Below are 16,218 nucleotides of genomic sequence, written 5' to 3'. Positions count from 1 at the left end.
GAAAAGTATTTCTGAAGGCTGAATAAATATAGAAATGTTTAATCTATTCCTTGATTTTTGAAACTAATTAAAATTAAAATAAGTTAAGGCTTCAGTGAGACCAACCGCCTACTGTGTGCTCAGTAATATTTCTACAAATAAATTAAAAATGCTTAGACTCCTTAATTTATTTCAACATTCATCTTGATAAATGAGATTTAAGCCGAGGCTGTTTCTCCTCATCAATGGTGACCCCATTAAATTGAAAGTGATACTCTCTATTCTTTTTCTCGCTTCTCCTCCCACTGTAAGATATTATGAGCCGGGCTGTTCACACGCCACTAAGCATTAAGGTAGGAATAATTATTGGGGAAGACAAAAATCTGCTTGAGTCCCCGTTCTATTGCTGTTGGTGTAGTCTTAATTTTGCCATTTGATTCATTTGTACCTAGAATTTTCTAAGCTTTACTCATCCAGTAATGATTTGATAAACAATGATAGATGAATTTCTCTATTTTCCCTCGTTCTCTTTTCCCATCTCCGTAGGTATACGTCCCGTAATGCATGATTATTTTTATTCAACATTTCACGTAAATCTAAATTATTTTATGCTCCCAAATATGTTCACTCATCCAAATATTTAAATCATTAGACCATACCAGAAGGAAAATTAAAAGAAAATTATGCTGACAGTAAGCGCTGAGGAGAGCACAAATGACTACTCCTACGACTCACCCAAAATATCTATTTCCTCAACTTATTCCATCACAAATTTCTGTTGTACTTAATATGACTTCGGGCACGAGACCGACGGAAATGCATGGACAAATTGCCTTCCTCTTCGCTCTCTTCCCCCACCCGACCCCGTATGTTCCTCATCCAGCTCCATCCCACCAACCAACGTTTACTCCTACAAAATCTTTACGTTTCGCTTCCGTCAGAGTATCCGTCCAACTTTCTTCCGCTCAACCCTCGAAAACCTATCCGTTCACCCACTTTCCTTCCAACACCCCATCTTCCACCTATTCCCTCCCTAAACCGTACCCTCTGCTCCAGTGTCTCATTCACTCACTCCCCGCGCACACAACAAGGTCCCCGTCCCCAGGATTACCCCTTTCGGGCCCCGAACCACACACTCACACACTCCCTTTCCCTCATTCCTTCTCACTCTCTCTCCCTTCAACCCTTCACCCCATCTCTCCGACCCTCCTCCCGATCTTGTCTCCGCACTCCCTCGCTCCCCATTTCCCTTCGGCTCCCCCGACCCACCGCGTGTGCCGTCGCCTTCACTCGCCCCTCCGTGCCCCTTACCCCGCTCTATCCGACCCCCTCCCCTACTTCTGCTTCCCCTACCGCGCCTATATATCGCTTCCAACCGCGCCTCTGAACTCGCCAGTTTGGAGTCGGTGCTCGCCTTGCGATGTGACTGCCCCCATCTCCGGTGGGACGCGTGCTCGGAATAAGTTTTTCACACTTCGTCCGCCGTTCGAGAGGAAGGTGTGGTGGTGGAGGGAGATGTAAAACAAAAGGTAGTTAGGAGGAGGAAGGCAGATAGAGGAACTACCGTCGAGTGCATTTTTTTTATCCTTCCCTCCGACCGCTTCTTTGTTTCCGCGCATCAGTGTTTTTCGTGATATTTTTTCGAGTGGTTGTGGACGTATGATCCTTTCGTTCGAAGGGTGTATCCAGTGGAAAAAAGAGACCACATATACATATATTGCACGGGGAAGAAGGGGGTGTTCAGAAAAAACTTCTTGCCTCTGCGGAATTGTGTCGAAGACTGTCCGAGCAATGGAGCCAGAAGAAAGCTAATGAAGCGAGGGAGAGCAACCTCAAAACCAGGAAAATTAATTGTGATAATGTTCTCGGAAAGGAGAAGAGGAAACCGTGACTGTTCCACCTTCCTTACAGAAATTGCTGTTTGTGTCTTTCTTCTGTAGGCCCTCACAAAGAAGAATCGTAATTAGCGGCTGTAATCCATGCCTCGGGGTGTGTTCCCCAGTGAGATACCGCATGCCAAATGTAAATGACAGCCTGGCTTGTTAAGGTACAAAAAACTTTTCACCCATATTTAAAGACACATGTGCAATTAATGTCCTATTTCCAGAGATATTTCGGGAAAATTCTAGTTGTCAAAGTAGCGTTTGCAGCAGAGTGAGCCAAAAAACTTTTAAAATATTTGAAATGTTGTAGAGAAAGACATAAAAATGACTCGGATGAATTACGCAAGATATGATTCAATTCCAGTGCAATAGGTTTTCTGAAGAGAAGAATACGGTCTCAAAATAATTGAACGAATGGTTATAAGTTAATAATACCGGTTTTTTAAGGGTTTTATCCAAGTAATATTTTCGAACTTATGTAGATATTTATTGATATGAGGACACAAAGTGATGTATGTGGTGTTTCAACAAATGTTATCTGTATGTTCGCCCCTACTACTACTCATATTTGACGTCAAAATATACGCTGAAATACCACAAATCAATAGGAACTTCTAAAAAAATATTAGATTAGATAAGGATAATGGTATGCATTTGCAGCAACTTCCCCGTAAGTACTTCGTAACTCACGCAGCAGTCACATCGCCGCATATTTTACGTCCGTCGGCCGGAGCACGCTGAAACATTGGGTCGTTCCAATTTGAAGAACGAGCTTTTTTGAACTGCTCATTTCTCATCAGTGTAGAAAGTGCTTTAGGATGCCTCAACTCATTTTTACTTGGGGTGACTTATAGGCAAAGGATTTTTTTGTCAAGTTCCAATGGAGCCATTCGACATTCTAAGCTATTCCGTTTGATTACCTAACCCATTCTTGGCGAGTGAAGATATTTTTCCCCAAATTAATTGCAGACCCCATAAAGAAGGAAGTGTGCTTTTCGAAGAAGTTTCTCGGAATGGCATCGATTTTGGAACTAGTAGGGTCACAGAGAAGTTAGAGGTCCTGTGCGCACCGGCCGAGACAAGTCGAAGGGCCCCGGATCCCCGCCACCGCTCCGCCGGATCCGGCGTTCTCTTCCTGCTGAGGTTGCCTTCAAGCCTCTCAGCCTTACCGGATCCGCCGGCAAAAGGTACGATATGAAAAGGAGGTTACGCACTTCTGCTGGTAGTCTCATAAAGGTAATTTAAGTAGATGCCAATAGCTAAGCAGTACATTTTGAACCATCGTAGATCATTTTCAAAAAATTGGCAATTTGATATGCCAGGAAGAAGCATTCAAATTAATTTTATAAACATAATTTCGCGTTTTTTGCGGAAAGCGAAACCATTGTTTTTACATGTTCCACTCTTCTTAAACCATTAGACCTAATAAACATTACTCCTTTGACATAAGCAATGATATATAAAAAAATTAAGCACAAACTTATGTGAGGGAAATTATTACAGCATATATATATATATATATATATATATATATATATATATATATATTTTAATATAGATAAGATTAGACACTTAGGAACCGACAGATTATATCTTTTGAATTAACTGCATCAGTTCCTAGCGCGAAAAATTTTTTCATGTACATCTGCAACTGAAATGGGTGACAACTCTTCTTTCCTCTGGTGATTTCTCCGCAGAAATATTAGAAAACTACCCTAAGGACTATTTAAATAAATATGACAGTATCTAAATAATTGTTTAAAATAACTGCCATGAGTGTAACACCTAGGTACTACAAATCTTCAAAAATGGGAATAGAAGATAACCTTAAGGTAATTTTCATATAATTTGATCAATTTCAAAGGAAGCTAAAATAAGTATGTTATGGGAGATAAATGAAAACTTTAAAATATACGAAATCTGAATTGAAAAACATAGGTGCCAAGAATTGAAAAAAAACTTTCCTGTGATAAATTTTATCCAAGTAAAGCCAGAAGAAAGCGTGAAAGTCAATAACGGACGTGATCAGATCTGAGGAAGTGAAAATGAGAATTGATGATTCACAATTAACTTTGTGCTTGATTTGCCTCATCGGATATCTTAAGTTTAATGCAACTTCGATAATATTATTAAAATTTTATCAAAAGTAACATTACATAAATATAATAAATTAAGTAATTCGAAAAGAGAATGTCTAGCATTAAAAGTTATATGTTACTTCTAACGGGGATCGTGTAATACTTAAATTTTCACTTTTTGCACATGGAAAATGCCACACGCAACGAATACATATTTTCGAGCAAAATACCGTGATTACTATCACAACAGGAATCGTAAAATCAGCTATTTAAAAGTATTCATTAGGATATTTTCGAAAACACACTTAAATACGGAAATAGATCCTCGCCCTTTGCTAGAAAATACACCACTAAATAGAGGTTTTGGAGCATCCATTTTATATCCAATAGTGTTTGCTTTTAAACTTAAATGTTGGCTATCTTATGAAATATTTCATAATATTACGACATGAAGACCCAGAGTTGGTATTTATAAATTATATAATTTCATAAACTTAATGCATTTATAAATAATTAAATTACCGTGTTCGATAGAGAAAAAGCGATTTATTCCGGTATTGAGTAGAAAAAATTTTAGTAAAAGTCATCCTTGATAGTTTTTTGAATTCAGTAAAATTATCGCTAAATTTTTAATCAATCGCCTAAACTTTCAAGTGTATTACGCGAGTGTTATGCATAAATATTAATATTTATAATTTTATTACTTTATCCATACGTATTGATCCGTAAGGGGTAAATGAAATGGGACGAAATTACAAAAAACTGGTGCTAGTGTAACGTTACGTCTCGAATTTGGAAAAATCGAATAATATTGAGTGCGTTGGAGGCAATATAATATCGTGTATCTAGTTTTTGTTTAAATATATAATATCAGAAAGCTGGATGATGATTTTCATCACAGTTTTATATTCAGCTCAATTTAGAAACTTCTATATTTTGTTCAAACCAGTCTAGATCCAATGCATGAAAATTAACACCTATCTTTTGGCCAATGTTTACAAAGTAGTAGCATGTTACTTTAAAAAATGACTTTCAACTGTTGAGGTATTGTTATAAATTATAGAGCCAAGTATTAAAAATGATTTTAGGTGAGTAATTCATAATTTAGTCCCAATATACTAATCGAGGTTTGTCCTTAGGTACTGATCCGAGTAACTGGGTAAAATTTATCCAAATACTATTTGCTAAAATAATACATCAACGGTATTATGAAATCAATTTTTTCTCTGTAACGAGAGCTTACTTTTCTTTACATAAATGAATAATGCAAATTAACAATCTCTCAAATATTTGCACATGAAGAATTGTAAGCATGTACTAAGTGTTTTCTTAATATATCACTACCAAACACCATGACAGACATAAGGTGAGAAAATGACCATCTGCAGTGCTTTCATTAATTGTTGACTAGCACTACGATGATGCTAGAAATAAACCAAAATGCATAACATTTTGGTCCATACAATACAAACAATTCAGCATTACACACAAGTATACAAAAGTTACGAAAGTATAATTAGCAAAATAAGGGAATATTTAAATATCCATACTTTTGCAGAAATATGCTAGATAACTATACCCGTCATGCGTTTTCTATTATGTAGATTTAGAGAAGCCGTTTAATCCTCTTAGTACTCCAAAGTGAACGATAAAGTATTTCGCTCTCTATTCTGCTCATTAATCCCTAATATATCTATATTAAAAGTAATACTTTCTACTTTTATTTCGTACTTCCACATGACGGCTTCAATAAAGATTATTTCAGTAATCCTTAAAATCAAAACATTCATAGAATTTCGTACAAGCACATCATAGGCATTATGCATCAATTATATAACCCCTGCATTGCTATCGGCGGATTAAATCGATTTTTTAGACAAGCCAAGATACATTTATATCCTGTAGTTAAGCAAATAAAAATTTTTTCAGTTTAGTTAAAAACAATTTCAGAAAAAAATTTATCATCAGTTGTCATTACCATGCTCAAGTTTGAAATATAACACGAAAGAAAAATAATGTTTTCTCATACTAAGCAATAATACTCAAAATAATCTAAAAAAATAAAATGAAACTCTGCTTATGGTCCACATGATTTTTTAATACTTCCTGTTGCAATGCGACGAGTCTTTTTTACTAACGATATCATTTCACCAAAGGAAATTTATATTCTATTGTTATTACATTCGTGGTTTTTGTCTGTTATCTTATCATCAAATTAGGACTTATATAAACAGGGAATATATATATATATATATATATATATATATATATATATATATATATATATATATATATATATATATATATATATATATATATACATATATATACATAAATATATATTATACTTATATATATAACCACACACATATACATATGTATAAGTATATAGATGATTTCGCCGAAGTAACACGGAAGTGTTGAATAACAAGCTTTGACAGCAACAAACAACATCAGAACACATAAAAAGATCACTCACACGTTATTTCTTGATCATTTCGAATGAATCCAATCAATTCCGTCTTCATCGTAAGAAATATAAGTAATGATTACTTCCATTTCTTTCGATGAAGACGGAGTTGAATTCCGTCAAAATGATCAAGAAATAACGTGTAAGTGATCTGTATATATATATATATATATATATATATATATATATATATATATATATATATATAACTTAGAGAGCAAAAAAAAATATAAGATCACATTGAAAGAACGCTCACTTGTCATTTCTTCTTCATTTCAACGAAACCTAGCCCCATCATCATCGGAAGAAACAGAAATACTGACTGCAAGAATATGAAGTCAGATGTCAGTACTTGTTTCTTCCGATGAAGATGGAGCTAAATTCCGTCGAAATTATTAAGAAATAACTTGTGAGTGTTCTTTTTAAGTGTTCTTATATCGTTTATTTCTGTCTAAGTTTCTCATTCAGCACTTCCGTGTTAATTCAACGAAATCATCTACATCTACATATATTATTATTATTATTAGGTAATCTACCGGTTAAGGTAGGTTTTTGGATGGACGTAATTACTAATTAAATAATTTGTGCCCCCTAGCAAAACACAACATCCTACTCTACATCAGGTCCATCTTTAGCTCTGAGTACTTTCTTCCTCCCTTCATCCCGTCCAACATCCCTATCCTGTTCCTTCCCTTTCCTCGTTTGCCTAGCATTCTCCCCTCAATTACAGTCTTCAACATCCCACTGCCGGTCAATACCCCCTTCAGCCACTTTTCCTGCCTCCATAGGATTTCTCCCAACAAACCCCTCTCTTCGCCCGCCATACCAAGTACTTCCTCATTTGTTTTCTTCTCTGTCCATTTCACCTTCTCCATTCTCCTCCACACCCACATTTCAAAAGCCTCCAGTCTACGTCTATCCTCCTGCTTCAATGACCACGTTTCCGCGCCATACATAGCTACGCTCCATATCTCCATATCCAAGTTTTTACGAGTCTTTTCTTAACATCCTTACTCAACGTCCCTGTCGTCAACTCCCTCCTCCTCGTGAAAGCCTCTTTGCCAATCGCAATTCTTCTCCTTACGCCCCTACTACTCTTACCGTGTTGGTAAAAAACACTATCGAGGTACCTGTTCCACCTGCTCTAGTTTTTACCCTCCTATTTTAATAATTAGCTTAGCCTTTTTCTATCTAGAAAATCGCATAACATTTGTTTTATTAATATTGATTCTCATCCCATACCTGTCGCACTGAATTTCCAATTCACTCAGCAATGCTTGCAACCCCTTGGCTGACTGACAAACTAAAGCTTGGTCATCAGCAAACCAAACTGATTTTACGACTCCCCCGCCCACTTTCATTCCTACCTCTAGTTCTTCCCATGCCTCTTTGATCATTTCCTCTGCATACAGGTTGAACAGCAACGGTGATAATGGGCAACCCTGCCTTACACCCCTTCCTAACACTGCCCATCCTGACTCCCCGTTTCCCACCCGCACCTGAGCAGTCTGAGACATGTACAGGTTGCGGATTAGCCTCCTTTCCCTCCAATCTATTCCTATTTTCTGCAATATACTCATTAGTTTTTCCCAATTCACTCTATCAAACGCTTTTTCGAAATCTACGAAACAGTCAAATACCTCCTGGTTGTGTTCTATATTCTTCTCGATTAATAATCTCATTACTGCATTGACATCACGCGTACCTCTCCCCTTCCTAAACCCAAACTGTTCATCCCCTAAGTAATCATTTGCCCTATTCTCTATCCTTTTGTTTATGATCCTGAGAACAATTTTAGCTGCGTGGGATATCAAACTAATTGTTCTATAGTCCTCACATGACGTGGCCTTTACCTTTTTCGGAATAGGAACTAAAACTGATCTCACAAAGTCTTCCGGCCAGATTCCCTCCTCAGAAATGCTACGGATCAGCCCATATAGCCTCTTCCTCCCATATTTTCCTAAGCATTTTAAAAGTTCCACGGGAATGTTATCTACCCCCACAGCCTTATTTAGTTTCATCTCCCTTAATGCCCTTTCTATCTCATTGTCTAGTATGCCTGGACCTAAGCTGTCTTCCTCTACGTCATTCTTTCATATTATGTATATACCAATGGCGGACTCGACGGTATATATATACCACTCGACGAAATCATCTATATATATATATATATATATATATATATATATATATATATATATATATATATATATATATATATATATATATATTTATATTTATATATATATATATATAAGCTAATATTCCTCAAAATAGGACCATTGTGAGCCGATACACTTGTTCCAGCGGCGTTCCTATTCCAGGAATGCTCCCGCGAAGGCATCATCGGGAACCTCTCGAAGACACGTCGTCACGGCCTCTTTGACGGCGTCAAAAGTCCCGTATCGCGTTCCTTTCAAACTCCTCTTTATCTTCGGGAACAGAAAGAAGTCCGGTGGTGCCAAGTCCGGGCTGTAGGGCGGCGGGTGCGGCAGCGTTGCCACGCCGTGCTTGGCCAAGAAGTCCGACACGACAAGCGCGGTGTGAGACGGCGCATTGCCGTGATGCAGCCGCCAGATGTTTTTGATCGCTGGCCGGACGCGGGCGACTCGTTTTCGAAGCCTGTCGAGCACTTGGATGTAAAATGCAGCATTTACAGTTTGTCGTTCAGGTAGAAATTCGTAGTGGACGACTCCCCTTTTGTCAAAAAAGACAATGAGCATCGCCTTGATCCGAGATTTGCTCATGCGAGCTTTCTTTTGACGGGGTGATGATGGGGTGTGCCACTCCGCACTTTGTCTCTTCGACTCCGGGTCGTACTCAAAGATCCACATCTCGTCACCCGAAACAACGTTCTCTAAAAAATGTGGATCATTTTTGCAGTGATCCGCAAGTTGTGTCGCGATTTCCAAACGATTGAGTCTTTGATCATCACTGAGCACTTTCGGCACCAACTTTGCACAAATTTTTCGCATCTGTAATTGCTCCCTAATAATCTCGTGCACTATTGTTTTTGGCACATTACACTGCTCTGCTATCATCCGAACACTAAGACGACGATCAGAGTTCAGTACATCGCGAACTTTTCGCACATTTTCGTCGGTGAGTGTCGTTGATGGGCGTCCAGGCCGTGGTTCGTCGTCGACCTCTTCTCTGCCCTCCACGAACATCTTGTGCCACAGAAAGATCATGTTTCTGGACATGGCTGACTCCCCGTAAGCCTGATTAATCATACCGACAGTTTCGGTAGACGATTTCCCAAGCTTTACCGCAAATTTGATGGAATAACGCTGCTCCAAAAACCCCGGCATCGCGTTCCGTGACGTGGGTCGAGCGTGGAGGTTCGCGTTAACAGAGCTCCTCACTATACTACAGCTCAGAGCCGACTGCCTTTTTCAGCGTCGCTTGCCAACATACCCCCCTCCAATCGCAGCCCGTCAGAGCGGTGCTGGGCGCGCCTGGAGCGGCGGGAAAAAATCAGTACACTTATTTTCCGGACGAACCCTGTATATACGAGGGTCATCCGGAAAGTAGTACCCGTTCGTGCCGCATGAAGTGCTGACGACGCGAGTAGCCGCTGGACGAGGTCAGATAGCTTCAGTGGCTTGTCTGCCTTCTCTGAGCCAAGTTGCGTGACGCTAGCATTGCCTGTGTTGTTTCTGTGATTGTTTACAATGTTTAAAAAAATTGAGAACGCCGCCAGTTGTGAAGTGAGGGCAGTGATTAAATTCCTCAATGCAAGAAACGTTCGCCCATGTGATATTCATCGCCAATTAAAGGAGGTGTATGGAGACAATGTAATGGACGAGTCGTCTGTTCGGCGGTGGTGTCGCAACTTCAACATGGGGAGGGGGAACACACACGACGATGAGCGTTCGGAGAGACCGTCTGTCATTACAGACCAACTGGTGAGCTCAGTTGACGAATTCGTGAGGAACGATCGGCGCGTCACAATTGATGACATCTGTGAGCATTTTCCCAATGTTTCTCGAACAATTGTTCATGAAATTGTTAAACACCATCTGCATTATGCAAAAATTTGTGCAAGATGGGTCCCTCGCGTATCTCAATGAGCTGGCGGCGAAGGACTATGCAGCAGGAATACAGAAACTTCTCACACGTTATGACAAATGCCTTAATTTGCTTGGAGATTATGTTGAGAAGTAGTTTAAAGTATCCTCTTTCAAATAAAATTTTTTATGTTTGTTAATATTTACTTTTGTGTCTTTATTTCACGAACGGGTACTACTTTCCGGATGACCCTCGTGTGTGTGTATATATATATATATATATATATATATATATATATATATATATATATATATATATATATATATATATATATATATATATATATATATATATATATATATATATATATATATATATACACACATATACATTTCTATACGAATGTATTTTATAATGAAACCACAGAAACTTAATTCATAACTAAATATACATATGAAAGTGCGTTGTTATATATGTGTTCTTCTATTTAAAATAATATTCACGCAAGAAATGTCTCCCTAATGAGACGAGCTAAACCAATTAGTGTATATAAAAGAAAATAAAAAAATGAGATTAAAAATACTGGCAATCCAAGTTAAAATCACTTTGGACAATTAAAAATTTCCGATGCTCATGAATAAAATATGTATTTTCCTACGTTTCTTAAGCATAACAGAATATAATGAATTTATTTGTATCAATAAGGAAATAACAATAAGTTTTTTCGAAAATATGATTACTTAATGAGAATTAAAGACTGACATTAATTTTTAGAGGGCTGCGTAATAATTTGATATTTAATTTTCTTAATATACAGAAAATACTAGTTCATATTTAAATTTGCAACCCACATCTTGCTTTTAACATTGTGATACATTTAGAAGAACTCGGTTTTTCAGCCAACAAATAATTTGTCAGCATATTGGCTGTAACATTTAGCATCAAGTTTTTAGCAAATTAGTATCCACTTGTGTACTCCAAAAATATCCTATTTTAACCGTATCTTTTTCCCTGAAGCCGAGGAATAACACTGATTTTTTAATTATGTAAATTAAGGAATTTACATTATAATTTTTATAGAAAGGCAATAGTGAGAATTAAATTAGATTTGAAACCATAATAATAAATTTAAATAAACCTGTTTTCCTTAAGATGATTTGGTCAAGATAATCATCTTGCAAAAGTAATGAAGGAAAAAACTACAATCTAATATTAACATTTTCAATGTTACCACCCACCTCCTATGGTATATGGGCATATGTTTTTATCCCAATTTCAGACCCAATTGCTTCTATAGTCAATTCCTTTTACCTACAAGATTTATCACTTTTTCTCTACGGACAAGTGAAGCTATTCCCATGTGGTGATATCTTGGAACGAGCGGGGGTTCTTAAAATTTCAGTGTTTCATTCAAAGTCGATGTAATGCAGTCTATATTCAACTCAATGCCAAGTTCACTGAACAATTATTATTTGGAATGTTAGAAAGCTGTTCAATTACATGTTAAACAATTTTTCTCAGTAGACTCGCGTTGATCTTCCATGGATTAGTATTTCCAGTTAAAATATTGTTTTTTTTTGCAATGCATCTTGAAACTTCTGACCTTTCAATCCGCCCTTCATCGCCAACTTAGCCATCATTTGTAACTTAATTTCGCCAAAGGGTAGACATTTTTTTTGTTCAAACCATTCTTTTCTTAGATATGAATCATTTTTTCAATCATACTTCATGCAAGAAAAGTTAAATAATCTGTTCTACTTACGTAAGGGATTAGCGATATAAGATATATCCAAGTTTTTTCTCCACGGAAAAGTGAAGCTATTACAGAGTGCTGGTGTGTCGAAACGAGCTTGCATGTTCCAAATAAACTTTTACATGGAAGTTGATCGTGGTTGGCGGCGGGTTTGTGGGATCTTAACTTGGACGGTAACAGTTCCAGCGGGTCGACTTTCTGGAGAATCTCGTCGGAGAGACGTCTGGGTGGAGGGAGAGACTTTACCACTCCCGGTGGGGCGAAAAGGGATTTCTGGTGGACTCTTCATGCAAATGATGGAAGAAGTAGAGATGCGGAGCGGGAGTAGACTAACGAGTGTCTCGTATATGCGTGTGAGTATATATGATGTCTGTATGCTCATTGGTGTGTGGTTGCGCGTGTGTCTGAGAGCAAAATCTAACTTGGTGTTGCCAGTTCACGAAATTTGAACCTAGCTCATTCACAGCTTGAATCTCGCTCATAAGTGGAAAAGACGATGTGAACTAATTTTGTATAAATTAAATCTCATAAAAACCTTAACAAATATGCAAAACCTCTCTTCTTTTATGTGGCAATATTTTTTTATGATGCGAGGAATTATTAATCAAAAAATTATGATAGCACCTTAATTCCTCAAACAAATGGTTATTAACTTCTTGAAGAGCACTTGCAGGTTGATTACTCTGTTACTTAATTGAGACAAATTGGTATCAAGTGTCGGGAAGTGGAAAAAAAAAAAAAAAATATATATATATATATATATATATATATATATATATATATATATATACTTTCGTAGACGTAACACGGAAGTGCCGAATAGTACAATACACAGTAGCACACAATATAGAAACACAAAAAAAGAAGAACACTCACACGTTATTTCTTGATATTTCGACGGAAACAATCCGTCTTCATCAGACGATATAGAAGTAATGGATTAGTATATATATATATATATATATATATATATATGTATATATATATATATATGTATATATATATGTATGTATATATATGTATATATATATATATATGTATATATATACATACACATATATATAAGAATAATATGTACACACAAAAATATATATGCCTACATATATATATATATATATATATATATTTATTTATTTATTTATTTATTTATTTATATTTATATTTATATATATTAAATTACACATAATTACAAAATTAGGATGCAATATACATATGTCAAGAGAAGACTAGGACGGGTAGGAAAAGGGCAAGATGGCAAGGCCCATATAACGAGGACACCCACTGTGAGTGTGTGCCTGTCGTTCCTTCTATCTACCAAGGTTAGCAACGCCACTCCGAGGAGCGTAATGTTTTGTTCGCGGCTATGGGGAGGAACACGACAGCCGAGTACTCCCGTTTTCCAATCTCTCTTGTCGCTGGAATCCTTGCCCTCGACATTTTCCCCGCGGCTCTGCCCTCCACGACCCTACCCGTCTTTCCCTCTACATCCACTCTCTCTTCATTCTCTCATCCTCGCTTCCTTCCTCGCGAAATTGCATACCGTGACCGATTCTGATAAAAATCTTTAACTATTCCTACGTGCTACAAACGACTAATCATTTGATTGAAATACACAAAACATTTCACAATAGATGTAGTAAACATTTTTGCGTAAAGAACGAATTGTTCGTAAATTCAATAGACTGCGGATGAACAAGCGTCCTCATCATGTCATTCCTCAGTTAGAACATGTGTACAGCATGTTGCATCCGGTAGAGAAAGCTTAACTTTAAGACATCAAAAAAATTCTTCGTAAAATACCACAAATCATCGATAACTTTCACTCGAACTTCTTCAGATTTGGACTGATAATATTCTAATTAAGGCTGAATTTATAGTAATTATTTGATGCATAATGTACTAATGGAATCATAAAGGTAAAAACAGATACTAGATCATGGTTATTAGATTCATAGCTTCCGTAAACGGCGAAAAACACAAGAAAATCTAAAACCTAAAATTCTAAAATCATTTTCCAGGCCCATAAAATCCTATTCCCCTTCCTATTATCCACCATTTGCGCTTTTCGTTCTAGATCATTCAACGTTCGTTCGTTTGTGGGTTTGCAAATGGAGGTGAGTGTGTGCGCACCTGCTCTGGCCCCACATACCATGGGGTGAAGGACGAGTCAATTTGCGTAAGACCCGAGTCTTTGTGCGAGTTGGAGGGAACGGGAATGCAAATCGTGTGCAAACCTTTCCCACATGGTAGGGACCACATTATTTCGCGCCTGAATCCTCTCCTTATCGCGCTCCACCTCACCCCTCTGCATCCCCACGTTCCAAATTATTCACTGGATCTTTAAGTCGACTAATCTTCAGTGTCATGAAAAATATTATGCCAATCACTGAGGACAGAATAAAAATTGTTCCGCACCCTGAAAGTAAGAGAACATATTCCTATTCCTATTCCACATCAACGAATTTCCTCCCTCCAGCCCGTCGCCTCACTAATGCCTTTGCTGCTTATTAAAATCTGACGATGATTTGTACTTAATTTTTGAAGAAATGACTTAATCACTAGGCTGGCATAGTTCATGAGTTTCATATAAATCATACTCAGCCAAACAACAATTGTACCTACCCATATTGGTCTACCCCTTGAATGAAAAGGAAGAAATAAGCCGTAAATGTCAGCAAGACGAACACAGTAGCTGTTATGAACATTTCATTGGGAACGCTTCAAATATCCACCGTACAATTCTGCGACTTAGTTCCCAGTGATTTTTATCTATTCGGATCCCTAAAAAATCGTTCGGATGACCGACGTTTTGAAAAAGATAACCCTTTGTCCAAGCCTTAGTCCAAGAGTACTCGTTGGCTGTCGCAGCACACAAAAACTTACTTACTGCCGGCTATCAAGGACATGGGATTGAATGCCCAGAGTCAATATACAGAAAAGTGAAACAAATTTCAAGAATTGTCCCTTATTATTATTGCCTCTATCCAGTTTTACAAGTTATTTACTAACTGAACCTCGTTCATATCTAGTTCAAGAAAAAATTAAAGATAGTAATTTGATATATACTGTCGAGACTTTTTTCCTTCTTGTAAATATTAATAAGATAAGGTCGAATGCATGGAAATGGGTAAAGCAACTCAGCAAAGAGTTTGCCACGCCTTTAAGAATATCGCCATCGAGTATTGCGAAAATATTTGGCTGACGGACCCACATATTTTCTGCACATCCGGTGCAACTTGATAACTCTGTACACTCTATTTGTAAATCAGTGCTGCCTTATACAGAGCCCTCATTCGCGTCGTTCGTGACGACCACCAACGGAGTGGTTGGCGACGACGTCCCGTCATCGCTTCCGTACTGGAGAGCAGTCTCAAGTGAGCACACATAACACAAACAGCACACTCAAAAGGGCGCTCGCACAGTCATACGCACGCACAGGCCCTCACTTCCCGCGGTACACTCGGTCGTTCCTTCCTCGTCCACCCGTTTCCGCACCCCTCCGACTCCTCCCACTCCCTTTCCACAATTCCGTCATCCCCTGGCGACTGCACACGCATGGACAGGCGTCTGGGCAGGACCCGCCACGATCTTCTACCAGCCGGCCCTAACTCCGTCTCCCGGTCTCTTCCTTCCTCGTCGTCCCTTCCCCGTCGTCGCTTGCACTTCGGAATGGTGAGGGTTAAAAGGCATAAGGGTTTTAACATTTACGGGGGAATGTGCGTGCAACTTTGGGGTTGGTGTGTGTGAGGGAGATGAGAACCGATTCCATCCAACCCAGATGTGGGGGCAGAAGGGTGTGAGAGAGGCGGGGAGAGAGGAAGTGGATGGGGGTGGAAAGGGTTGAGCAAGTGGGAGAAGAGGGTCGAGAGGATAGAGAGTGGGAAGACGGACGGCGGTCCACGGTCCGGACGAGGGGGGAGCGGGGGTGGGGTTGGGTCGGCGGACGTTGCGGCACGAGTCGCCGGGGCCATTCATTTGTTCCCGCGCTCACGTTTTCCCAAGCGTCTTGTTTATCTGCATGTGCATTTAAAACTTCCAGCTATC

At 38.4% G+C, this 16,218-nt stretch overlaps 1 protein-coding gene across 1 annotated transcript in view; it reads left to right on the top strand.

Moving 5' to 3' along the window:
* Nucleotides 1-1,394: 1,394 nt before the first annotated feature.
* Nucleotides 1,395-16,218, top strand: part of LOC139685943 (uncharacterized) — a 283,104-nt gene continuing 268,280 nt past the window's right edge. The window contains exon 1 of the mRNA XM_071583083.1: nt 1,395-3,049. The gene's annotated coding sequence lies outside the window, so the exon portion shown is untranslated. The remainder of the gene's footprint in view (nt 3,050-16,218) is intronic.

This window comes from Hetaerina americana, unplaced genomic scaffold (genome assembly GCF_022747635.1).
Source record: "Hetaerina americana unplaced genomic scaffold, ioHetAmer1.1.p SCAF_1, whole genome shotgun sequence".
Taxonomy (NCBI): domain Eukaryota; kingdom Metazoa; phylum Arthropoda; class Insecta; order Odonata; family Calopterygidae; genus Hetaerina; species Hetaerina americana.
This window is presented reverse-complemented; position numbering and strand designations above follow the sequence as displayed.